This window comes from Amblyomma americanum, chromosome 11 (genome assembly GCF_052857255.1).
Source record: "Amblyomma americanum isolate KBUSLIRL-KWMA chromosome 11, ASM5285725v1, whole genome shotgun sequence".
Lineage (NCBI taxonomy): Eukaryota > Metazoa > Arthropoda > Arachnida > Ixodida > Ixodidae > Amblyomma > Amblyomma americanum.
The window spans coordinates 25453964-25479636 of NC_135507.1; the positions used below are offsets into that span (position 1 = coordinate 25453964).

General features: G+C 49.1%; 1 protein-coding gene and 1 non-coding gene across 2 annotated transcripts in view; one reads left to right on the forward strand and one right to left on the reverse strand.

Moving 5' to 3' along the window:
- The window catches only part of LOC144109525 (uncharacterized), a 197013-nt gene that overhangs the window by 40633 nt on the left and 130707 nt on the right, over positions 1–25673 (forward strand). The window lies entirely within an intron of this gene.
- TRNAS-ACU (transfer RNA serine (anticodon ACU)) lies at positions 8778–8849 on the reverse strand. Its single transcript has one exon. It is a non-coding gene; the product is annotated as a tRNA-Ser (tRNA).

Consider the following 25673-nt stretch of genomic DNA (forward strand, 5'->3'; position numbering starts at 1 on the left):
TACTCCTTCCATGCTGAGCCTGAAGGTCATCTGGCTCTTGGATTTGACCTCTAACTGGAGGCGTGCCGCATGTGCAAAAATCGAGCGTGGCAGCTGCCTCGGTCTTCTTCATCGACGCCATAGCTGCGCCCTTGGGAGTCCCGTCCGCCGGTGTGCTGGCTGATGCTCGCCGCTCCTCCTCGCCAGTTGTGTCATGTGATGTGTCACGTGATTCTCTCTTGCGCTTGGCAGTCCCGTCCGCCGCTCTGGACGCTCGCTCTTGCTCTTGTGGCACGTGATGCATCACGTGATTTGCTCTCGCTGATGTCTTGAAAAAATAACGAGGAACCAAGCTAAACCGTGTCTAACCATGCTTAACAGACCGTTCGCTCTGTATAGCCTGGCTCAGATGAGCTGAGTCACAGCCGCTTTTTTTGAGGCAGCCCCTTAGTTCATAACGATTGTTTTTTGCAGATGACGGGGATTTTGTTTTATGACGGGCAGGTACGCGAAGGGAAACATCGTCTGTGGCTGGCTTAGGTTGAAAGGTGAATGTACAGGGCAAGACAGAAACTGTGTACGACACACACAGGCGCTGTCCTGTCATTTTGTCGTTGTGCCTTGCGCTGTATACATTCACCATGCAGAATCAACTATAGTCGGATACAAATCAAGAACAAAGCGGAAGGCGCCCCTTAAGGGGGCTTCTCCAGCCAATAGCGTCGGCAGGTTTTCATGACACCATGATTAATGCGATTAAGCCGTAGTTATTCTCTATTCATCTGCCACCCATTTCACGCTAGCAGGTCCATGAGGATCGGTCAAACGGGAAACCCGGTCGACGCCATTGGCCTGAAGGGGCTCCTTTGAGGGCTCCGTTCTTGACTTGCACCCGACTATAGCCCGTCAACTTGATGTTGTGACGAAAGAAATGACTTCAACACGAACTTCCACACGTTATTTGCGTTTACCGCGTCTGCGTTAGGGTTTTGAACAGCTAGACCTAATCATAAGGTTTATTGCTATCAGTCTTTTTTTTCTTCCTTTTGTCTTCCTTTCTTCACAACCTCCTCTCTCTCATATCATCCAGGAGCCGTATTTTGTAATTATTATTTAATGAAATTCGTTCTCTAGCTTTGCGTGCCAGTGGTCAGCAGCCGGCTGCTCGGCCGGAGCCGACTATACTGCTTTAGGTGCCAGTCGTGACGTCACTTACCTGCTAGTCGTGACGTCAGAAGCCGCAGCTATCAGTGGTGGGTGTGGAAAATAATGAATCCGGAAAATAAGCGTCACATCTTACAAATATTTCTTTAGACAGTATATAGATTGCCCATATGCTTCTGTCTGTAAACTCTACAGACTGTGTATTGACAAAACCTAGAGAATAGTCTATAGGCAATACAAATCCTAAGACAGTCTATAGACAATCTGTACATTTATGGCCATACCCTTTTAATAGACTTTTATCTATAAAAACTCTAAAGACTATAAACAGAAAAAGGAATATCCACAGGAAGCAATAGAGTCTAAGGAAGTTTACAGACATGTCTATAGGCCATTTTATATGGGCGAAATGCGGTCCCAGGTAACGGATTGGTAGCTGGTCCAGTTGTGGGCAGATGACAGTGTTCCGGCACAGTCTATCGCGATGACTTCTTCGGAGTGGGAGGGAAGGATAGAGGGAGGGAAAGTTGAAAAAAAAGAAGCCCAGGATTTTCTTTGTTCTGTTCGGATGAAAGCAAGTTGACGAATGTCTCTCGAGGAGGGCGCCCATGAAACGCAGCTGGTTTCGTTCTCAGCGCGGCTCTTATTTAGTCAAGTCTGCACGCGCCTCCAGCTGCTGCGCGGAAACCATATATCCGAACAGCTGGCCGCGCCTCAAGGTGTGTATACACACCGAGCTTACTTTCGCCCTTGGGGGTAAAAATAGGCGCGCTTCAAGATGGATTGCCTCCGCGAGAGCGCAACGCCGCGTCCGCCGGCCAAGCGCACAGTCAGGTTTTATCGGCCATTTCCAGGTTGTTTTACAAGATGGCTAATCGCTGCGGGATTGCGTGCCAAGTCGGTCCGATATGCGGCGCATATATGAACGATTTTTGGTCCAGAGATGGATGATGGCCGCCATCTTGAACGATGAGCTGTCAACGCGGAAAGCTGTTCTTTCCGAATGCGGGCAGGCGCGCGGTGTTTACGGCCGGTTCTGGAGCAAAGAATAGCATAGCGGGGACTGTTTTCCGGTTATCGCACGTGGCAGGGTACGACAGGGGAAAAATTTTGTTTGCTGCGTGATCCAATTAAGGTAAACGTTGCGGTGGAGCAGTTCTGTTTGGTCGAGTTGGCAATGCAGACGTACATCATCATCACCATCAGCCTGACTACGCCCACTGCAGGGCAAATGCCTCTCCCATGTCTCTCCAATTAACCCTGTCCTTTTCCAGCTGCGCCCACCGTATGCCTATAAACTTCCTAATCTCATCCGCCCACCTAACTTTCTGCCGCCCCCTGCTACGCTTGCCTTCTCTTGGAATCCACTCCGTTGCCCTAAAGGACCAGCGGTTATCATTGCCTTCGCATTGCATGTCCCGCCCAAGCACTCTGCTTCCTCTTGATTTCAATTAGGATGTCTCTAACCCGCGTTAATGACGTATAGCGCTGTCAAAAGTATATAGCCCGGAGGGTTTGCTTGCGGGGCATTCAGCGTGCCTAGTTATGCATACTCAGCGACCGTAACCTCTCGAAAGAGCAATGGCTTCGCGTTCTCGGTCCTCCCAAGCATTGGATTGCTGGATGTTCTAGGGAGCCCCGCTAAACAGCTTAGAAGCGAATCCCTTGGGCTGTATACTTTTGATGGGGACTGTATGCATTATGGGGCAGGAACTCAATATTTTCACTAATTTCCTCGTCCAAACTTCGTGCCAGCACTCTTTCTTTCTCGCTGCAGAGCTAAGCTGGACGGCAGTGAAGATCACCCGTGATTTCAAAGGCATTATATACACAGCATACGTGGCCACGTGTGTGCACAGTAGCCACGTGTGTGCACACTAAATATATGGCCGCGCAGGTATAAGAAGATGGGGGATTTGCGGTACGCCGGGTAATCTTGGAAGAATACGAGCATCAAGAAGAGAAAGAAGCAGCACACGAAGAAGGTAGACTTCAGATAGTGAGAGGGAGCTTCTGAATACAGCGAGACACGTTGAACGCGCTGCACGGCCACGTGCCGAAGAAGAGGACGGCCTGGCCACGTGCCATCGTGCTACAGGTTGACTGCATGATAGCAACTAGATTTACAAGCTGAACGGGAAAGGCAGAGGGGGCAAGTTGATATACACTTCCATTTTTAAAACCAGCGCTACGAGAGGCAAGTTAGAGAAGAAATAGCGAAGACCGCAATTCTTAATTTTTCATCACTGTCTCCCCGCCGCGGTGGCTCAGTGGTTAGGGCGCTCGACTACTGATCCCGACTTCTCGGGTTCGAAACCGACCGCGGCGGCTGCGCTCTTATGGAGGCAAAACGCTAAGGCGCCCGTGTGCTGTGCGATGTCAGTGCACGTTAAAGATCCCCAGGTGGTCGAAATTATTCCGGAGCCCTCCACTACGGCACCTATCTCTTCCTTTCTTCTTTTACTCCCTCCTTTAACCCTTACGTCGCGGTTCAGGTGTCCAACGATATATGGGACAGATACAGCGCCATTTCCTTTCCACCCAAAAAACAATCATTATTATTCATCACTGTCTTGTCTCCTGTAGCGTTGGTTTTAAATGCGCAAGACTCGATTTATTGCTGTTATGTAGACGTGGCGGTGGACGGAGCGGCGGCGGCGGCGGCCGTCGGGCCGAGGCGAAGGTCCCAGCATTCCGTGTGGCACGTGATGACGTCACTTCCTCTTCGTCGGCACGTGAACGGTTCTGGCCACACAGGTCGCTCACACCACATGCGGCCAAGGAAGCCGAGCGTGCTCTTCAGCTAAAAAAAGTGGGCGATGAAGGAGGCAGCTGACGACGACTCCAATGCAGCTATATATCGCCGCCTATGCTATGTCCGGGAATGCGCTACGCCTTTCTTCCAATGCCGTTGTTCGTGCTATGTTCTCGACGCTGGGTTAGCCTGTCACTTTTTTTGCTCATAATAGTAGCGGCATAACGCGGCAGCTTTCACCGCCGCGTGGCCGACTCGCGAAACTTTTGAAAACAACTGGGAGCAAGCAGACGGGCCGTAAAGAATACAAGGATCATAATAACGTAGTGCCTGACCGTTTTTAGTCAATAATTAGCCTGATTATGTCCAGTCCAGGACCAAGGCCCCTGCCATCCACCTCAAACTGGCCCTGTCTTGCGCCAGCTGAGGACACCATATCCCAGTCAGTTTCCTATTCGCGCCTTCCAACATGGCTCCCTTCCGCCCCCGGCCGTATATGTACTATTGGAGGCGAAATTTCGATGGAGGCGAAATTCCAGAGACCCGCGTTTCTGTGCGATGTCAGTGCACGTTAAAGAACCCCAGGTGGTCGAAATTATCCGGAGCCCTCCACTACGGCGTCCCTCATAGCCGGAGTCGCTTTAGGACGTTAAACCCCATCAACCATAAACAAATTATGCGAATACACTCTTTGTGCCTAACCGACGATTACTTGCTTGTTCTCCGCATATATTATGCATGTCTCGGCTGAAATCCGTTTTTTTTTTGCCCCGCCGCGGTAGCTCAGTGGTTAGGGCGCTCGACTACTGATCCGGAGTTCCCGGGTTCGAACCCGACCGCGGCGGCTGCGTTTTTATGGAGGAAAAACGCTAAGGCGCCCGTGTGCTGTGCGATGTCAGTGCACGTTAAAGATCCCCAGGTAGTCGAAATTATTCCGGAGCCCTCCACTACGGCACCCCTTTCTTCCTTTCTTCTTTCACTCCCTCTCTTATCCCTTCCCTTACGGCGCGGTTCAGGTGTCCAACGATATATGAGACAGATACTGCGCCATTTCCTTTCCACCAAAAACCAATTATTATTATTATTTCCTCTTGGCATCCTCTAGAGGATATAATTAGTTCAATCCAATTCCCTTACCAACGCCGCTATCTTTTCGACCGTTAAAACGGTCAATATCGTTTTCCAATCCAAACCCCGCTCCGCTGTCCTCAATCAAGCGTGAAGCCTTTCCGCAATACGGGCTTCAAGTTTCGTCCTCGCAAACTGCGCAGAACAGACCGCACGGCGCCAGCGCTTCTCGGTATCGACAGCGATCTCCCGCTCGCGGGACGTTAAATCACGCGCGGGCCGAAGAAGAGAAGGCCTGGCGGAAGACGCGCGCAAAATAATCTCGATACACCATTGTGTGCATACACACGCTGGCGGCACGTTCGCCCGCGAGCCACCGCTGCAGGCGCCCGTGACAACGAGGAAGTGGTTCCACCTTAACACGCGCCGCGCCGTGTGAAGAAGAAGCCGCGCGTCGTGGCAGCACGGCGATTCTGCGGTCGTCGTTATGCTTGATGGGCTGTTCGCCTTCGCGATCGGAAGCGTGCGGTTGCAGGAGAAACGCGACACGCGCTCGGCGTCAGGTGTATGTCTATAAGGAACGTAAGCAGGAGAGATCGTGCCTGGAGGATGTGTTCGGGTCTTAAATACATGTTTGATTATTTCTGACTTGAGGTAAAAAAAAAAAAACTGGAGGACGCTTAAGCTTCGTCTTTAAGAGTGAGACGCGACAGCGTGCCGCGGTGTTGCTGAGGGGTACACGGAACGCCATCGCCCGTTCGGCGCGATGCGTGGCCCGTTGGACAATTTAAGGAAAGGGGGCCTGTCTCATATATCTCGGCGGACACCCGAACCGGGCCGTAAGGGAAGGAAAATGAAATGAACAATTGCTTTTGAGGAAAGGACGCCTGTCTCACATTTATAATAATATAATAATTGGTTTTGGGGGGAAAGGAAATGGCGCAGTATCTGTGTCATATATCGTTGGACACCTGAACCGCGCCCTTAAAGGAAGGGTAAAGGAAGAAGTAAAAGAAGAAAGGAAGAGAGAGGTGCCGTAGTGGAGGGCTCCGGAATAATTTCGACCACCTGGGGATCTTTAACCTGCACCGACATCGCACAGCACATGGGCGCCTTAGCGTTTTTCCTCCATAAAAACGCAGCCGCCGCGGTCGGGTTCGAACCCGGGAACTCCGTCACATTTCTCGCTGGACACCCGGATCGCGCCGTAAGGGAAGGAAAAATCGATCGATCGATCGATCGATCAATCAAACAATCCTTAACGCTGTCGCGTTAAAATCTCTTCCCTTACGGCGCGGTTCAGCTGCCCGCCGAGATGCGCCATTTTTCGCTCGCGGCCAAAGACGCCGACGACACCGGCTTTTCTGCGACACGAGCTATCGCGTTAAAAAGTGGGGTCTTAACGTGGTTAAACCGAGTAGGCGTGCGAAAGCATGGGTTCATTCTTCTCCTCTTCTTTCTGGCGTCTGCATGTGCAGGGAACCGCGTTGCCCGTTCTTCATCTTTTGCACACCCGCCGCGGTGGCTCAGTGGTTAGGGCGCTCGACTACTGATCCGGAGTTCCCGGGTTCGAACCCGACCGCGGCGGCTGCGTTTTTATGAAGTAAAAACGCTAAGGCGCCCGTGTGCTGTGCGATGTCAGTGCACGTTAAAGATCCCCGGGTGGTCGAAATTATTCCGGAGTCCTCCACTACGGCACCTCTTTCTTCCTTTCTTTCACTCCCTCCTTTATCCCTTCCCTTACGGCGCGGTTCAGGTGTCCAACGATATATGAGACAGATACTGCGCCATTTCCTTCCCCCCAAAAAACCAATTATTATTATTATTATCTTCACACCCTCTCTCCACTCGACTGCAGCTGGCGCAGCGCTCTCCTCCCATTGGCTGCAGCAGGCGCTACGATCCTCCGAACTTACCCGAACTTCCTCCCATTGGCTGCAGCTTGCACGAAGCTCCTCGGAACTAACCCGAGATCACCCGAATTACTCCGGTGCTTCACACAAGATTCTTGGTTGGACCGTGTTAAGTAGGGCTTTCGCCCTAAAAAAAAACGATACAGAAATGCTTAGCCACGTGACAGTTTAATATGACCAGTTCCTTGCAAGTCAATGAAAAGGACAGGGCTAGTAGTCGTTGGTATATCCTGAGATGATAGTCGCGCTTGAAACTAAAAATAAATCAGATTCTTGACGCCGATGGCGAGCTGCAGGAAATCTGTTTCTTTTCTGCTGTGTCTAGTTGTGTGTTTCTTACTCGTAATCAGCCTGACTACACCCACTGGAGGGCAAGACCTCTCCCATGTCCCTCCAATTAACCATGTCCTTTGCCAGCTGCACCCACCCTTTGCCTGCAAACTTCTATCTCGTATCTTTTCTTGGTCAGGGGCTTGCGAGTTCGGGAAACGTAGTACCTGGCGGGCTCGATAAACATCATATGAAAGTTAGCGTTCGCTGCTATCCGCCCCGCCGCGGTGGCTCAGTGGTTAGGGCGCTCGACTACTGATCCGGAGTTCCCGGGTTCGAACCCGACCGCGGCGGCTGCTTTTTTATGGAGGAAAAATGCTAAGGCGCCCGTGTGCTGTGCGATGTCAGTGCACGTTAAAGATCCCCAGGTGGTCGAAATTATTCCGGAGCCCTCCACTACGGCACCTCTTCTTCCTTTCTTCTTTCACTCCCTCCTTTATCCCTTCCCTTACGGCGCGGTTCAGGTGTCCAACGATATATGAGACAGATACTGCGCCATTTCCTTTCCCACAAAAATCAATTATTATTATTTTTATTATTCGCTGCTATCCACTCCTGTCCATAATAGCATACCATCGGTTTTGGTGCACTATCATTGTTTCAGGATGTTATCCGATGACGTCATTTCATGCGAAAGAAAACCACAAGATTTTAGGGGCTGGGGGGGGGGGGATGTTCTGGTTATAATCTTTCCGAGACGCGCATTATGTCCTACCAAGGAAACTGCAAAAAGTTTTGTGCGTAGAAATAGTACCCGCTGTTTCACAAAAGTAACTGGAATCGTTCAAAAACTTTAGAAATTCACGCACGCGGAATCGCCGCCTAAAACGCATTAATACACAAATAATTAATTCGCTGATCATTCTAAGATCTTCCGCAACGAAAACTCGGCTAACAATCTGCTTTTTTCCAGGTCAGAAAAAAAAAAAACGAAACGATAGACAGCCGTTTCTTTGCGTGTTGTGAAACTTCGCGACGTCCTCCTCTATTTCTTGTTTGAAAAAAGCAGTCCTTTTTTTTTCTGGGCACGAAACGGCCTTGTATTCTGTCCAGCATAAATTTCTAATATAGCCAGCATGACTGACTAGAAGATAGTTAAAGAGAGGGGACGGGGAAGCAGGGATGTTAACCAGAGAGGCTTCTGATTGGCTACCCTGCACTAGGGAAGGGAATGAGGAGGTTAAAAAGGGCAAGGGAAAAGGAACGGGAAACAGTCACAATCTGGCAATCAATGCAGTCGTTCGTAAAAAAAAATAAAACAGTGCCTCTTGTAAGCCTTGATGGCAGTCGGCTGTTGTGGCCACGGACCGAGGATCGTGTTCTCTGTGAAATAATAATAATTGGGTTTGGGGGAGAGGAAATGGTGCAGTATCTGTCTCACATATCGGCGGACACCTGAACCACGCCGTATGGGAAGGGAATAAAGGAGGGAGTGGAAGAAGAAAGGAAGATAGAGGCTCCGTAGTGGAGGGCTCCTGAATAATCGCGACCACCTGGGGATCTTTAACGTGCACCGACATCGCACAGCACACGGGCGCCTTAGCGTTTTGCCTCCATAAAAACGCAGCCGCCGCGGTCGGGTTCGAACCCGGGAACTCCGGATCAGTAGTCGAGCGCTCTAACCACTGAGCCACCGCGGCGGGTCGTCTTTCGTTCACTCTTAAAAAAAAAACTTCGCAAATGTCGCGTGCATGATCGTAGGCGCCTTGTCACGCAGGGATAAACAGTTGACGCTGTAAAAAATAAACAAGTATGTGGGTTTGTTGTTTTATGCTTTCTGTTCGTGGTGCATGTCGAAACGCACACGTTGTAGTACCAGGGTAGTCTTGCTTTTATTAAAGTTGTTTATGTCCTATGTATTTAGCACAGTCTTCCCAGGTGGAATATATTTCACTTACGGCAGAGCTTTTCAACTTTAACTTCAAACAGTCTATTTCAGCATCCGTTGTGTTGAGGACCGCAGACAAAATTATCCTGAAGACAGTCATGACGGGGTATGCGGCCCCATGTGACTGTTAGCATACAGCACGCATACAAAACCATTAGCGGTACATGATTAGTTTAGGGGGGTTTAACGTCCCAAAGCGACTCAGGCTATAAGGGACGCCGTAGTGAAGGGCTCCGGGAATTTCGACCACCTCGCACAGTACACGGGCCTCTAGAATTTCGCCTCCATCGAAATTCGACCGCCGCGACCGGGATCGAACCCGCGTCTTTCGGGCCGGCAGCCGAGCGCCGTAACCACTCAGCCACCGCGGCGGCTTTTTTGCGGTACATGATCCCACAGATTCCGATTATAAATAAGATAATCTGTACGACACTAAGTTCATTGAAGAAAAATGGCAGAAGGTACTTGAGCAGTTGCCTATCATTAGTGCTCAAGCGCGGAATTTCCCATTGGTGAAATTGGCGCATCTGAAAACAAAAATGTATTCTGGTGCAGTTCCTTTATGCTGGGCGCATAGATGGATTGCTGGGTTAAACGACATTCTTAAACGCCGTGAGGTGACAAGACTTGTCAGCAGCGTCACAATATTAGCCGGAAACTAATAATACCTGTGTCAGACAGTGTGTTTGTATTTTATCTTGCATCTCGCAAATGCGTCTTGTATTTATGCTTCGATAGAGAAAATAGGAAGCTGGGCGGCATCAACGCTGACGGTTGCTTTGTAGAGACGTATGCAGAGAACTGCCTGCTTACTGCAATTTTGTTCTTTACGCAAACTGCACTCTATCTCTGTAGGAACTGATCCGAACTCGTGTATCCCTCCGTTAAAAACATTACAGAGTGTTTTTTTTTTTTTTCAGCCAGCGCAATTATATAAGGTGGCAGAAAAATTGTAGATAATTTTCCCGACTCGGCGTGGCCACAAGATACACTCCCGACGCATCTGTCATTTATCACTTCGGTCAGTTTTCGATGTGCAATCATTGAAATGAGTCGCACTTCGTACGTGAGCTGGTACCCGTTCAAACCCGTTCAGACCCGTTCAAACCCGCTCAGTGAGAAACGTATGTAGCTGGGGTAATTATACGTCCTCCGCGCGTCCGGGAAGACGACTCGCGTCGTCCTGGGCTGCTGTCTGGGCGCAGCGCCAGTCATGACGTTAATTTGGTCATGTGGTTTTGCTGTCGCTGTTGCTGTCAGCATAAGGGAGCGAAATCCGAAGTCACTGCTGTGTGGCCCCGAACGCAAAAGTATATTCGTCTTTCGCTACATGGGTGTGTTTGGGAGAAGCAGGAGACAGCTAGGCTTCATTATATATGTTGCAGGTAGGCTTGAAGTATTCAATCTCGTTGCTCATTAAAAATATTTTAAGGGTCGTCTAGTTAGAGTATGAAGGGCAGAGACAGAGCCGGCACTCATTATAAACATATCATGCTGAAAAAGATACAACGGCATATTTAAAATTTCCTATAATCTTATGTGAGCTGGAACAAAGAAGAGTAATTACGAGCATGTGAAGTGAAAAATAGAGCATATATTTACAGCCTGCAGGTAACCATTAGGCACGTTTAGTTAAATGAGGAAATAGTTAAATGTCGATACAAAAGACTCCTTTAACTACACTGCTGATTCGCGCGTCACGCTAGTTTCTTGAGGTCCGCCGGTGTTACAAGCATATGACTGTGAAATTGATTTTGCTTTCCACATTTAATCTCGTTTCGCAAAATAAAAAAAAAACACAATACATAACGCACTATTGTAAGGCACCGGCATTTCTCGGACTGGCAGATCTAGCAGGCATCTCTTCCCCTTTTTCTTGTTTTGGAGTGGAGGCTGGAGGAAACTGAACGCTGGAGGAAAAATGCATCTTCCATATCTCTCCAAACCCGCCGCGGTGGCTCAGTAGTTAGGGCGCTCGACTACTGATCCGGAGTTCCCGGGTTCGAACCCGACCGCGGCGGCCGCGTTTTTATGGAGGCAAAACGCTAAGGCGCCCGTGTGCTGTGCGATGTCAGTGCACGTTAAAGATCCCCAGGTGGTCGAAATTATTCCGGAGCCCTCCACTACGGCACCTATTCTTCCTTTCTTCTTTCACTCCCTCCTTTATCCCTTCCCTTACGGCGCGGTTCAGGTGTCCAACGATATATGAGACAGATACTGCGCCGTTTCCTTTCCCCCCAAAACCAGTTATTATTATTATTATTATCTCTCCAACTCTGTCCTGCCGCAGCTGCCGTCACCCTATCCCCGCAAACTTCCTAATCACATCCGCCCACTTCACTCTCGGCCGCCCACTGCTACACTCTAAAGAGATGTAAAAAGGGAGTAAGTTTTCCTCTAGCGCGCACCCGTGCATAAAAGGGGTGGATGGGTGGAAAAACTTCATTTAGAAAGAGAATTCGAGGCCCACAGGCCTCCTGGGTCTCCGCACGACCCCGCTCACGGTCTAAACGTTCTTGTGGTGTTGGTCCATGACGTATGCGGCCCGGCTGACGGCGATCTTCTGCCTGGCCAGGTCCGCTGACCGCAGTGAGGTGTCCCAGTCCTCCCAGGTTCGGAGAGGTACCGGCCTGACGGGGGGAGGGGACGCCGGGTACGATAGGAGGATGTGAGTAAGGGTGGCATTGGGATGGAAGCATAATGATAATAATAACTGGTTTTGGGGGAAAGGAAATGGCGCCGTATCTGTCTCATATATCGGCGGACACCTGAACCACGCCGTAAGGGAAGGGATAAAGGAGGGAGTGAAAGAAGAAAGGAAGAATGAGCTGCCGTAGTGGAGGGCTCCGGAATAATTTCGACCTCCTGGGGATCTTCAACGTGCACTGACATCGCACAGCACACGGGCGCCTTAGCGTTTTGCCTCCGTAAAAACGCAGCCGCCGCGGTCGGGTTCGAACCCGGGAACTCCGGATGGGAGCAGAAGATGCGTATGGGGGGTATCGGTATAAATATAGAAAGGTCGCGCCTTCCTGTGACCTAGGTCATGGTGAGGGTGCGTAATGTCGCAGGAATGGTTAGGGATATATTGAAGTGTGAATGTCGGTGGAGAGTGTTCTTATTGATGCATTGTTTGCAGGGATAGTGATGCCTATAGCTCACTGAGTATGTATCGTCCTGTAGCTGTAGTCTAGTCTAATATACTGTGCTTGTAAGTGGGCCCCCCGAAGTTCATACAGGCTGTTATGGACTCCGATTTCGCGCAGTTTCTCGTTTCTAGTCTTTATTGGTAATTTAAGTGCTGCTTTTGTTGCTTGCCGAATTAAGCAGTCTATTTGTTGGACCTCACTCATTATTAGTTTCAGATAATGCGTAGCATAAAGAATTCGGCTGAGGATATAGGCGTGCACTAAGCGAAGGGTGTCCGCCTCTCTCAGCCCATGTGCGCGTCCAGTCACCCTTTTTTGACTTGCGTGGTGGCTGCGATGGATGTGCTATAGGACAGCTTACTCCCTTTTTACGGTCATTTTTAGAGTGTACGCTTGCCTTCTATTGTAATCCACTCCTTACAGTAAGGGACCATTGGATATCTTGGCTCGCATTACAGGTACTGCCTGTACCCACTTCTTGATTTCGAATAGGACTAATGTGAAGGATGCTACGACTAAGCTAAGATTTAATGTATCATGTGGCGCCTGGCCATGTGCTAAATTGAATTCTTATTGTTCATTCGGCAATAACGCTTAGTTAACACTTGTAAGGTACAGACGCCACTAGAATAAAACGTACAGCAGAGTGCGGTGTTCGTTAACAACTTGGGCGCGAACAAATCAGTGCATGGTGTAGTCAAACGACTGTTTGCGAACCTGTCTCGAATAGTTACGTCACACCCTGTATAATAATAATAATAATAATAATAATAATAATAATAATAATAATAATAATAATAATAATAATAATAATAATAATAAACACCTTTATTTTCAGACAGCACATTTACAATTCTTAGGACAAGTCTGCCCAAGCCATAAAGTCTTGTCGGTATGTATGCATATATATAACAGAAGCCAGCAGCCACAGGTTTATGTGTAAGGGAAGCCCAGACGTTATATATATATATATATATATATATATATATATATATATATATATATATATATATATATATATATATATATATATATATATATATATATATATATATATATATATATATATATATATATATATATATATATAATACACACACACACACCGCTCAGTTTCCTACGCACATCTTGAGGTTCGCTTTCTCGCCTTGGCGCGGGCGGCGTCACGTCTGGGCTTCCCTTGCGACGACAGGGGGCTGCATTGGCGCAACACGCGGAAGCCGTGTGCAGAGGTTTCCCCCGCTACATACTGACGTTTGCCGCCGCGTTGCGCAATTCTTTATGGAAACCTTGAGCCCACAGTGTATGTATCCTGCACTTCAACTTTTCCTTCTTTATTTCATCACAGTTCATTTTGTTTTTGTTCTTTCTCGCGCTTACACGGACTCCAGCACATGGCGGAGACGGGGAGCAATAGAGAGTGAAGGCTATACAGATTGCCTGCCACCACGCGCGCGCTGTAGGCAGCGTTAAAAGCAGACGCGCTAGAGAAACACTCGCACGTGTCGCTCTGAATGCACGATTCTCGCCCAGCATGCAGTGCGCGTGCGTATCGCTCCACTAGACGGAGTGCTGGCTCCTTAAAGACGTGAAACATATTGACTAGCGCAAACACAGACAGGGACCAAAGTAAGACAGGACACTAGCGTGTGTCCTGTCTCTTACTCTTATTTTGGTCCCTGTCTGTGTTTGCACTAGTCAATATGTTTCACTGCTACAACCAACTAGCCCATATGAAAGCCTTATCCTTAAAGACGGTCTGCGTCTTGCAAAAACACGGCTATCGCCGCCACCTCTTCGTTCATTACTAGGAATTTGGCACAAGCGCTTATAGTCTCATACAACTCAACAAAGCAGCGGTTTTCCCCGTCGAAGGAACCTTTCCAGCCAAAGGCGTCGGCCGATTCTTATGACCCTGCTCTTGTGACAGAGCAGTTGAATGGTAGATGAAAGGGGATAATCCCTTCCCTCTGGGATAGATCCCCCTTTTTTCCGGGATATACCCCTTTTTTTCCTTGTGGCGCCGTTCCCTGCACTGTCACGCTATCGTGGTCATGAGAATCGGCCGACGCCACTGGCTGGAAGGGGGTCCTTTAACGGGGAAAAGCCGCTGGTTTGTTGAGTTGTATCCGAGTGTAGTTCCCTTGGCTACCACCACGAGGTGCATGGCTTTTAACGTTAAAAAATATCACTTTGACGTCATCCGTGCCGTAATATTGAAAAATAAATACCGGGCGGAGGGGGGGGGGTGCAGAACAGAATGTGATATGCCGCTGCGGCACTGACTGGGCGCTGTCCCGAACTCCTGGCAAGGCTGGCGGAGATCGGAAAGCCAACATTCACTGAAGCCAAGGCTTCGTGTAGCTAACGTTGACTTTGGCTAACGGTTTTTTTTTGTGCATCACGTGACTTGTGCTGAACCTTGACGTCACGGACGTCGCTCGGCTTCAGAAACCGAAACAACGTGAGAGAGTAATTTCAATTACAAATTATTTACTAGTCGGAGGCGAATAAATACGGTGATCTGTGTGTACTAACGTGTTACCCATCATTACAAAGAAAAGACTCAACCAATAGTTTGGTGTCTATAGACTTTAAATAAACCTCCGGGTAGTCGAAATCAGTGCCTAGCCCCCTTTAAGTACAACGTGCACTATATTCCGCGAGTATTCAAGGCACGCCAAACTCCTTTAAAAAAACCAGCTCCTCAACGTCAGTATCTGTTCTCTCCAGCGCTGCGGTGACCTGCACACGCAGCCAAGAGCCGTCGCGCGCCAGCTCTGCAAACTTGCAACGTAAGGCAAGACGCGATCGCTGCCGCATCTGGGCCCGTGCGTTTGTGTGCGCGCCGCCAGCGCTAACAAGATCCGGAAGCTGCACACGCAATACGTCGTTTGTCTTCCGGCTGTTTCTTACTTTCTTTGCTATTCTGTCTTTCTCCTTTCATTACAGCGCGTCAAGGGTGTCCGCCACGTACCTGGGCGTATTCGCGTTGTTACACGCCATTCCTCCTCCTCCTTTTCCTCCTGTCCATCCTCTCCTACTTGTGCGCCCTTTCCCACCTGGGCGTAGTCGGGGAAGCTGCCACGCAGTGCGAAGAGGGGACAGAGGGAAGGAAGGGGGGAGAGGAGGACAAAGACAAAGGAAGAGGCTCTCTCTCTCTCTCTCCCGGGCAGACCATTGTGGGGCTGATTGCACGCAGTGTTCCCGGCTGACGAGCCCGAAGGACTCGGTGTCAGCGGCGACATGACGGATGGGAGGCCAGCGGGGCCCCCTGCGCAGGCTTAAAGGCGTTCTGGGGTGCCCCCGCAGCAGGCCCTGCCCACGTGCCCGTGTGTCGGCTCCCTGCTGCCGCTTCTCTGCGGAGTTGTTCGTGTGTACTTGTACGCGCTTGTAACTCGGGCCAACTTTGCCGGCGCAGTCGTGGGGACCTTCGAGAAGGAGAGGGGTGTGCGAAAGGGCGGCGCTATTTTTGGGTCAGGCTCGTGAAAAGGGTCAATCAGATCCCGCTGAGGGGCTTTTTGGGTCTTGTAAGCTGAAATTCGGGCCGGATTAGTAGAGTAATCCTACTTTGATTGCAATTTGGTTTTATCGAGCGGCGCGACTCCGTCGCTATCGCCGGCATCTGTCAGTCAGCGAGAGGAGCAGTATAAGAACAGAATAGAATCGAAATAAAGAAAAAAGTCGTGTCGCTATTTTGGCCCAAGGACGGGGTAATGTAACAGGATTCCAAATGCTAGCTGCAACTTCTGCATTACCACCGACGGCAACGTCCGATTGGTGAAACTTTACCACATCTTTCTTCTGCTTACCTTACTGGAGCTCCCATCGAGGTCCATGTTGTCCGCAGAGGCTGTATTCTTCGTTTACTCAGTCACCCTCTTCTTAACCCTCCTCTTCTTCCAAGGTCACCTGGGCAACATCGGTAACCTACCCTCTTGCCTAAGCTGACATGTATGCAATCCACACAGGTAACCTATCCTCCTGCTTACGCGTACGTGTTTGCAATGCGCATTGGTAACCTATCTGCCTACCTGTGCGGACATGTATGAAAATGCACGCTGGCAACCTATCCCTACCTACGCGGACATGTGTGCAATGAACACTGGTAACTTGTCTTCCTACCTACGCGGGCATGTCTGCAATGCACAGTGGTAACCTGTCTTCATACCTACGCTGACGTGTATGCAGTGCACACTGGTAACTTGTTTTCCTACCTATGCGGGCATGTCTACGGGCAGCCTGTTCTCCTACCTGCGTCGACAATGTAATGCAGTGCACATTGGTAAGCTATGCTCCGTGCAGCTGGAATATATCTTTGGATCCTGGATCGATGCAGCTTTGGCTGCGCGAGGGACACAATCATTATAAATTTTTCTTACGGGCACGGGTTTGGTGAACACCCTTTGATAATCACGTGTGTTTGTGAGTGCGTGAGTGTTGCGTATGCTTGATTTCACCTTTCACCCTTTCCTTTTTCGTTTTCCTCTATTTTCACCCTCTTCTTCTTCACTTTTTTAACCTTCACCTGGAGCAGCATGCTATGCTAACAACCAGGCAGACCTCTCCTGTATTAATTAGTCTCTTCTTTTCCTCCTATCCTCCTACCTACTTGGACATGTATGAAATGCACACTGGTAATCCATCATCCTGCCTACGCCGACATAATAATAATTGGTTTTTGGGAAAAGGAAATGGCGCAGTATCTTCCTCATATATCGTTGGACACCTGAACCGCGCCGTAAGGGAAGGGATAAAGGAGGGAGTGAAAGAAGAAAGGAAGAAAGAGGTGCCGTAGCGGAGGGCTCAGGAATAATTTCGACCACCTGGGGATCTTTAACGTGCACTGACATCGCACAGCACACGGGCGCCTTAGCGTTTTGCCTCCCTAAAAACGCAGCCGCCGCGGTCGGGTTCGAGCCCGGGAACTCCGGATCAGTAGTCGAGCGCCCAAACCACTGAGCCACCGCGGCGGGTCCAATACGCCGACATATAATTCAGTGCTCTCTACAAATGCACGTGTAGAAGGATATATAGTGTACTGTTTTAAAGACTCGTCTTTTTATTGAGGTATTTTGGAGTTTGAAAGCGGTGCTGCGAAAACCTCGTATATCACCCATTGTTCGGGAGCTCTGCAGTGCGAACGTGGAAATGCTGCTGCGAAAAGTGTGGCTGTGCGCGAGTCCATTGGACTGCATTTCTGCATTAAACGAAAAATGTCTGCAGCCTTACATGTCACTCGGAAACAGCGCTAAAATTGGAGTGCTTTTGTACCGAGGCGCACTTTGACTTGTCGTTGTAGTTTTAGCCACGTGTCTCCTAAAGACCGTGCCCTGCAGGCCTGGACGTCCTCCCAGTACCGCCATCTTGTGCGAAAGTGTGATGGAAGCTGCGTATATAGCTCTGTGGGGGGCCACCTGCGGAGGTAGGAGAATAGTTAATCTAGGTGTTTCAGCCTTGTGGAACATATGGAAAGTTTTCGCTCTTTCAGCGTCACGAAGCGCTTTCGGTTTCGATGTGCGGTGTGAGGTAGTGGGCTTTCCTTTCAGCTAGAGTCGTCCTACCAAACCCTACTCAATGTTCCCACGAGCATCATATGAAGAAAAAAAGATGCCGCCACCGTCTGGAAGACGTTGAAGTAACAGCATTAGCTGTTTTACTAGAATTGATATGAAGGAGATTAAAGTGAGTTACACCAATGGAAATACGAATTAGACATCTTGGATTTATAAGTAACGTCACCAATCAATCACCAATGATATATACTAAGGACGGCACCAATCAATCACCTATTAGATATGCTAATGACGTCACCAATCAATCACCTATTGCGTTGCTATATAGATTTACTATGGGGGCCGCCATCTTGAATTCCTCCTACTTGGAAAATTTCACGCCGAAGGGAGGTGGTAGCACACCCCAAGAAATGGAGAAACGGGATGAGTAAGTGCTAACGCTCTTAAAATGATTTTTTTTTTCTGTACCTTGAACTTCCACACAAACCTCAATACCCACTGAGGCTTACGGCACAAGGTAAATGTCTTGTATAGAACTTCGTGCTGAAATGATGGGGATGACATCTTCGGAACAGTCCTTATAAAAATGGTCTATAGATAGTCTATAGAGTTCCTATAGACTCTACTGCTTTCCTCTAGGTATTTATTTCTCTCTACTCATAGTCTATAGACAAAAGTCTAGAAAATGTGCATGACCATAAATCTATAGCTTGTCTATAGACTGCCTATGGCATTTATGTTGCTTACGGACTGTTCTCTAGGATTTGTCTATAGACACCCTATAGAATTTATGCACAGAAGTCTATGTACAGTGTATAGACTATCTAAAAATGTTTATAAGGTAGTACTTCGTCGCTGAGGTCTTCGTTGCGCGGCGCCCTACGATACGTTGTGCAACCCCGCTGCCTCTCTGGGCCCACTCGCGCGTGGCGAAGCAATCAGTCCCTGTGGTCAAGAAGCTCCGTTTTGAAAGCTTGATGCATCATTCCCATCATTATTAACCGAGTTTAGTCCATTAAAGGTCAGACGCCTTATCTAGTATGACCTCCCGCTGTTCCTTCCATGTATGTCGCACGTTCTTTGCCTAGTCAATTTCTTCTTTCTGATAGAATCGCGGCCACACTGCCACCTCACCACTGCGCGCATAAACAAACGTCGAGAGAGAGAGAGAGAACAAAAAAAGGGGGGGGGGGGGGTACTGCGGCTTCTGGCAAACATTTGTTGACGTCACAGAGAGACATCATTTTTCAACCTCGAGCACTATGTGTCGAAACATTCGGCATGTGACCGTGTATTCATCTGGCTCCGAAGCCGGTCTCATCGCTCAGATATTAAACAAGGAACGCGTAAAGGTAAATAAAAGATGAAACCGTGTTCACAACTTTCGGTCGTCTTCACGAAACGCGATGTTTTTCGCGTACTGTCACGCGCCATATGTCCGGACAGTGATCGATAGCGCTTCGAATCGCCAATACCCGCTCTATCACAGAAGGTCCGCTCGGCGCGTGATAAAAGAATGTTCGTCTCTTCCTTTCCCTCTGTATTTCTCCCCCTCTCTCTATCTGTGCAATATCTGCGAAGTGGCGATGTGTGCACGGCCAAGAGCGCGCTGCTTATGACCAGCTGGCAGCGACGCGGGAGGAACTGCGAAGGAGTCGCGGTGACGTATATATAGATAGGCGACTTCCTCAATCGAGAGAAACAATTCCCTCCTCCTCGCATCCCTCTCCCCGCTTTCACCCTTCCCCTCACCCGCGTCTCGACAGGCGCTTGCACCGACGTACGACCAAGGCGCTAAGGTGCATTTACTGTTCGCGGCCGCTATCACACGCTCGCCCCGACTGCTCGCGAAGAAGTGCCCTCTTGCGCGGCAAAGACAGCTAGTTCCGTGCAGCGTTCCCATGGGCTGAACGCGTTCCGAAATGTGGCAACGCGTGGCAAAGTGAACGCGGTTACGACAACTCGTGAGGAGCGTACATTGTATACCTGTGCATATCCAACACAACATCCACAATTCCTATATAACGTCTCTGACTTGAAACACACGAGGTTAACTACAGAGCCAGGGCTGTGGCCGTTGCGTGTATGTGCGGTGCATACGGTTCAGGAAGACGCCATTGTTTCATTGAGTTCGCCCTTCGGTCTATATGACGATGGCTCCACCATCGCCGGCGCTGCACACAAGTACGGAGACGGACGGGGCTGTAAAACGGAGGTGGCAGGAGACGAGAGCCAGTGCTTGAAGCTTATCCGCAGTTGGCGGCTTTTTTCGCGAGTGCTCCGTATATAGCGCGCATTGCTTCGAGCGGATACAGCCAGGGAAGAACGTGCCCGTGTTGTGATGCGTTTGAGTGGGTCCTAATCCTCCACTCATGCCTGCGGCTAGTGCGTTTGTGACTGTAGGCTGCTAGGCATCTGCACTGGACCAGAGTGGCTCTCGAGTGAGTGTGTGGTCTCCGTTAGTCCTTTAGCAGGTGGGTGGTCAGTTTTTTTATATATTTTGCATTCTTTTTGCACGAACTGTGCGTAATTGTTGTTTCCATTTTCACTAATTTTCCGAGTTTTGTGCGAAGGAAGTTAGAAATAGCCCGTCGTCATTTGATCAGTTCTCAGTCGTGTGTAGTACTTTCGGTTGTTTGTTGGGGGCGCCACTGATTGGGGGACTTGGCCAACGTCGCGCCAACGTCGGGCCAACATTGGGCCAACGTTATTGATGACTTTTGCAGCAATAGCTACACGTGGACGCTTATTTGGGGTGAGACGGTGTCGCTGTCGTAGTATATGTCACAATCGAAAATTCCCGCTTTCGTCCGGCGGCCAATGCGACGGCTCTCCAGCGGTCACGTGATGTGGGTAGTCTTGGGAATGTGCAGTCCCGTATAAGTGAGCAGATGAGGTATACGGCTGTTGGTATCACTTTTTTGTACTGGCGGACGGCGAAAAGTCTGGGAGTTTCTGAGCATGCTTGCAGAATTTATCCTGCACATACGTAGTGCGTGTCGGATAGTGAAACGAATTGGAAGAATGAAATACTAAAAGGGGGTAGAATAGCGAGATATGACCATCCCGTAAGCATAATTATTTAGGCGCTCTTTTGTTTCTTGTTTTCAAAACAGCGTCAGACAGAGATAATCTTTGTTAAAAATGTTCTTTTTTTAGCAGCCAAATCTGACGCCATCTTCCTCATAACTTAGGGTAATGATGCTTGATTTTTATAGCGCACGGGAAGCTTTGTCCGAACAGTAACATGGCGCAAGGTGTTTTTCGTCTATTCAAGGTTGTGTCAGAGACGCATTTTTCAAGCATTTGGCATAGAGAACCCGAGCACCAGCCCAGGGGAAAGATTGTACCCGTTGTATCACCGGTGGGCACCCAGCGACACTGGGAATCGAACGTCGCACCTCCCGCATACGAGACTAAACACATCTATGAATAGCATCGACGCTGTATTTGCCTTGCTTGAACTTGCGTATTTATTCTGTATTCTTTTCTATCAAACTGCAGCCCGAACTTGCGTAAGTTGTGGAAAATGGAAATAAATAAATAAATGAATTAATAAATAGGCCGCCTCGTGTAGGTTTGCTGAGCGTGCGCCTGCATGTTGAACGGCGGTCGAAGGCATGGTGGAAAACGGAAAGAAGAGGGCTCCGAACGTCTCATCGATGTGCATTCATCGTGCAACCACGCGTGAATGGTTGCCCGCGGCTGAACTTACAGACGCGGGGTCTGCAGTCAAAACAGCGTCGCAATCGCAGCAGCTGCTGTTATAAACAGAGAGGCGCCGTTTAGATACACTTACGGCTTCGCCGCAGCAGCCGACCTCTCCCGAGGGAAGCTGAACACGTTGCCCGATATCCGCCTAGATAGCGTGTCGTCCACTCATCGCTTCCGGTGCACCGGCGAAGTGCGTTCGATCTTGCGCCTGTGGGTTGCAGCTGATTGCATTGGATTGCCCGCGATTGCTTCCGTTGCATCGCAAGGCGTATTCGGTCCTTGTATTTCCTCACTCGAAACCTATACATCAGTGCGAGTGGCGCCTCATAGCTGAAGACTTCGGATAAGTTTTGACTGCCTGCTTATATGTTGAAGGGACTACATAAGGTTAATTTCTCAGCATGTGATTGTATTTGTTAAGCTCCAGTAGTGTTGTCTGTGTTGCCTGATTGTACTGTGCTGCCCACTAGTACTGTTCGATAGTTGGGCCCCCTCGGCGTTTTCTTACAGCCTGTCCGACTTTGGAAGCGGTTTCTTTAGCCGTGTAACTAGGAGTTAGGTGGACGAGTTCGCATTTCGCGCCACTGTGTTTAAACTGGTGACGTCAGCCGTCAGTTACGTCACAAACTGGCGCTCCATGATTGGACCGGCTACGCCTACCAACGCCGCAGGCAATTTTTGCAGCGTTATATAGCGACTATATGGTACAGCAACTCAAAACCCACTTCGATCCGCTGGCCAGTCAGAATGCCATCCAGGCGGGCTTTGGGCTGGATGAGGAGGTGACATTCTTTACTGGTAACCGGGGATGTGTGCCTATTTATTCACTGGTGGTCTACACTCTAAACACGAATACCCGTATATGGGACTAAAAAGGGAGTGAGCTGTCTTCTATAGCACACCCCGTTTTCATAAAAGGAAGTGCGCTGGAGCACAGCTGGCTCTCTCTTTACTCCGTTTTGTTTAGAGTGTATATACTCTCCACATGAGAATGATCAGATATCCATGCAGAGTTATGTGCTCATGCAAGATTCATGCTCGTCCATATAGGGTGTTTCATTTTATTCATTGAGGTTAATTAATTGGCATTGGTGAGAAAGTTAATTATAATGTGTCAGGTAACCAGTCAGTTAATATATACAAATATGCCTGAACGAAATTTCGCCCCGTTCCAGACAAACGAGCTTCAAAGCCCACCGTTCTCTATAGTTGTCGTAGCATTTCTGTAAAACATCTTTATTGAGTAAAATACGTCTTCTCTAAGTCACAAATATGATGCAACGCCCGGTGTCCCTTCTTTGTTCGGGTCGGCAGCGGTAAATTTGAGCTGTCCTTTTTTCTCGTCTTTGCAAACTTTTTGGAACCCGGGAACTCCGGCGCTCGACTACTGATCCGGAGTTCCCGGGTTCGAACCCGACCGCGGCGGCTGCGTTTTTATGGAAGCAACACGCTAAGGCGCCCGTGTGCTGTGCGGTGTCAGTCCACGTTAAAGATCCCTAGGTGGTCGAAATTATTCCGGAACCCTCCACTACGGCACCTCTTCTTCCTTTCTTCTTTCACTCCCTCCTTTATCCCTTCCCTTATGGCGCGGTTCAGGTGTCCAACGGTATATGAGACAGATACTGCGCCATTTCCTTTCCCCCAAAACCAATTATTATTATTATTAAACTTTTCGGAGTTTGCGTTCTATGATTCGTGCATCGTGCACGCTATAGACACTCTCGTGCGCGAAGTTCTATTGCGCTTTTAGTGTTTTCGTTAACCGATTACAGGGCGCAGGCAATCAATCTCCCCGTCTCAAAATCGCCATCAGTCGTAGGGCGGAAATGTTCGCGGTTAGTCTTGCAAGTGAATACTCTACGCTGATAGCGCGCAAGTATCTGTTAAATATGCAAATTTCGAGAAGAATCAATCTTTGATAAGAAAAAACAGCGTTTTTTGTGATTGCGAAACCTGCTCGTTTGACGATGACTTATGGATCTAGACATCCGTCGTGTTGGTGGTTCATGGTCCGTTCGAACGAAGCTTTACCGCGTTTAAACCCTTTTGTCATCAACATCACCATTCTAACTGCCTCCACTGCAGGATAAAGGCTCCTCCTGTTTGCCGCCAATTAACCATGTTCCTCGCCCAGCCGTGTCCACCCTAACCCTCAGCGTCCACCCCAGCCCAGCAAATTACCGAATCTCATCTCCGACCTGAACTTCACCAGCTCCGAATACATCGCTACCCTTGGAGGCCGCAGTGCTCCCCAGATAATGAGTTAGTATTCAGCATATTGCCTTTGCAGCAACGCGAACGCCAGGCCCTTATCCAAGGTAACAGGAAGTTACCTTGATTACCTTCTGAAAAAAGATCCTGCCTACGTGCCTGGCAGATGCACCGTGGCGTCGGAAATAGTACCGCAATCGTGCGCACCGCAGAGCGGGTCAGGATTCCCGTATGTGTGACCCTCTTCTAGGTGCTCGAAACGCCGTGCAACCTCGTGATAAAGAGCCAGCTTATCTAACGAAGGCAAGGACAATGAGCTGAAGTAGTTCAGTGAAATCGTTCGCCGCGTTGTCTAACCGGTTAAGCGGCAAAGCGACCAGCAAAGGTGCCGGTAGTTTCGGATTCAGGCCCGATAGGTAAATTGGTAAATTGGTTTTTGAGTAAAGAAAATAGCTCAGTACCTGTCTCACACATCTCGGCGGACACCCGAACCGCGCCGTAAGGGAAGAGATAAAGGAGGGAGTGAAAGAAGAAAGAGAGAGAGAGAAGTGCCGCAGTGGAGAGCTCCGGAACAGTTTCGACCACGTGGGGATCTCTAACGTGCACCGAAATCGCACAGCACACGGGCGAATTTGCGTTTCGCCTTCATCCAAGTGCGGCCGCCGCGGCACGGTTCGAACCTGCGAACTCCGGCTGTGTAGCAGAGCGCATTAACCACCTGTTCGTAGCGTGGTTTCGATTTTGCATCCGACTGTAACACGCATACCGTTTTGGGGACTCTATTTTCGTAAAAATAGCGTAGTTAAACCGAGTAGACGTGAGAAAACATGTGTTTAGCCTGGTCGGCTCGTGGTTTTGCTTTGCTGGGTCGTCGGCACGTCTGGCTACGTTATTAGACTCAGGTTAAGCTCTGATCGAGGTTAAGCTGATCTGATCTGCTTGCGCCGCGGATGGAAGTTGATGAAGACGAAGATGTGCAATGCACAGCGCGAGCGTGTGTTGCAGTTCAACACGTGATCGGCTATGGTGATAGCACAGTGCCCTCGTGCAGTGGCCAGCGAAGCTGATCTGTTGGCGCCGCCACGGCTCCTAAACCCAGTCGCGGCAATTTTTATTTTATTTCTGCATGGGCTGTTGCTGTGCTAGGATTTTCCAAGGTCAACTTCAGGTCAAGCTTTACACAAACTCAGTGAGCCAGTTAGCCATCGCAAATTAGGGCTTTCGCACTAAATAGTGCGCGTTAGAATCGAGTGAATGCGGTAGCTGTACGATGTCAGTGCAAGTTAAAGATCCCCAGGTGGTCGAAATTATTCCGGAGCTCTCCACTACGGCACCTCTCTCTCCCTTTCTTCTTTCGCTCCCTCCTTTATCCCTTCCCTTACGCGCGATTCAGGTGTCCAACGATATGTGAGACAGATACTGCGCCATTTCCTTTCCCCAAAAAACAATTTTAAAAAAGCTGCCGCCAAAAACCATTTTTTTCTTTTTTTTTTTTGCAGCGAACTTGGAGGCATTAGTGTGATAACGTGCCTACGCGAAACTTGCTGGGAGAAAGGACAAAAAAAAACATGTTTCTGAAATTATCTGGCATGCTTAAGGAACGATTGCTCATTGCGCACTAATAGAGGGTTTCCTTTCCCGTTGTTTCGACCTGTGCGCATCAAGATGCCGCTGCGTCTCTTCGATCCCAGGTAGCACCGAAATGTTGCAACGATGTCTCGCCTTATTTTTCCAAACATTTTTGTAATGTCACAAATAAACGCTCGAATAAGCTTTTCCTAACACTAGTTAAACATTCAAACAACAAATATGTATATGTGACATTCTCGAAAGTCCTGAAGCAACCCTGCACGAGCATGCAAGTCCGCCAGTTGTGACGGTACGCAACTGACGACGCTTGAGCTCCGCTATACATGGAACATACATGGAACTCACGCGTATAGTCACCTCCGAAAGGATGCAGTGGAGTCAAGCTTATATCCCCAT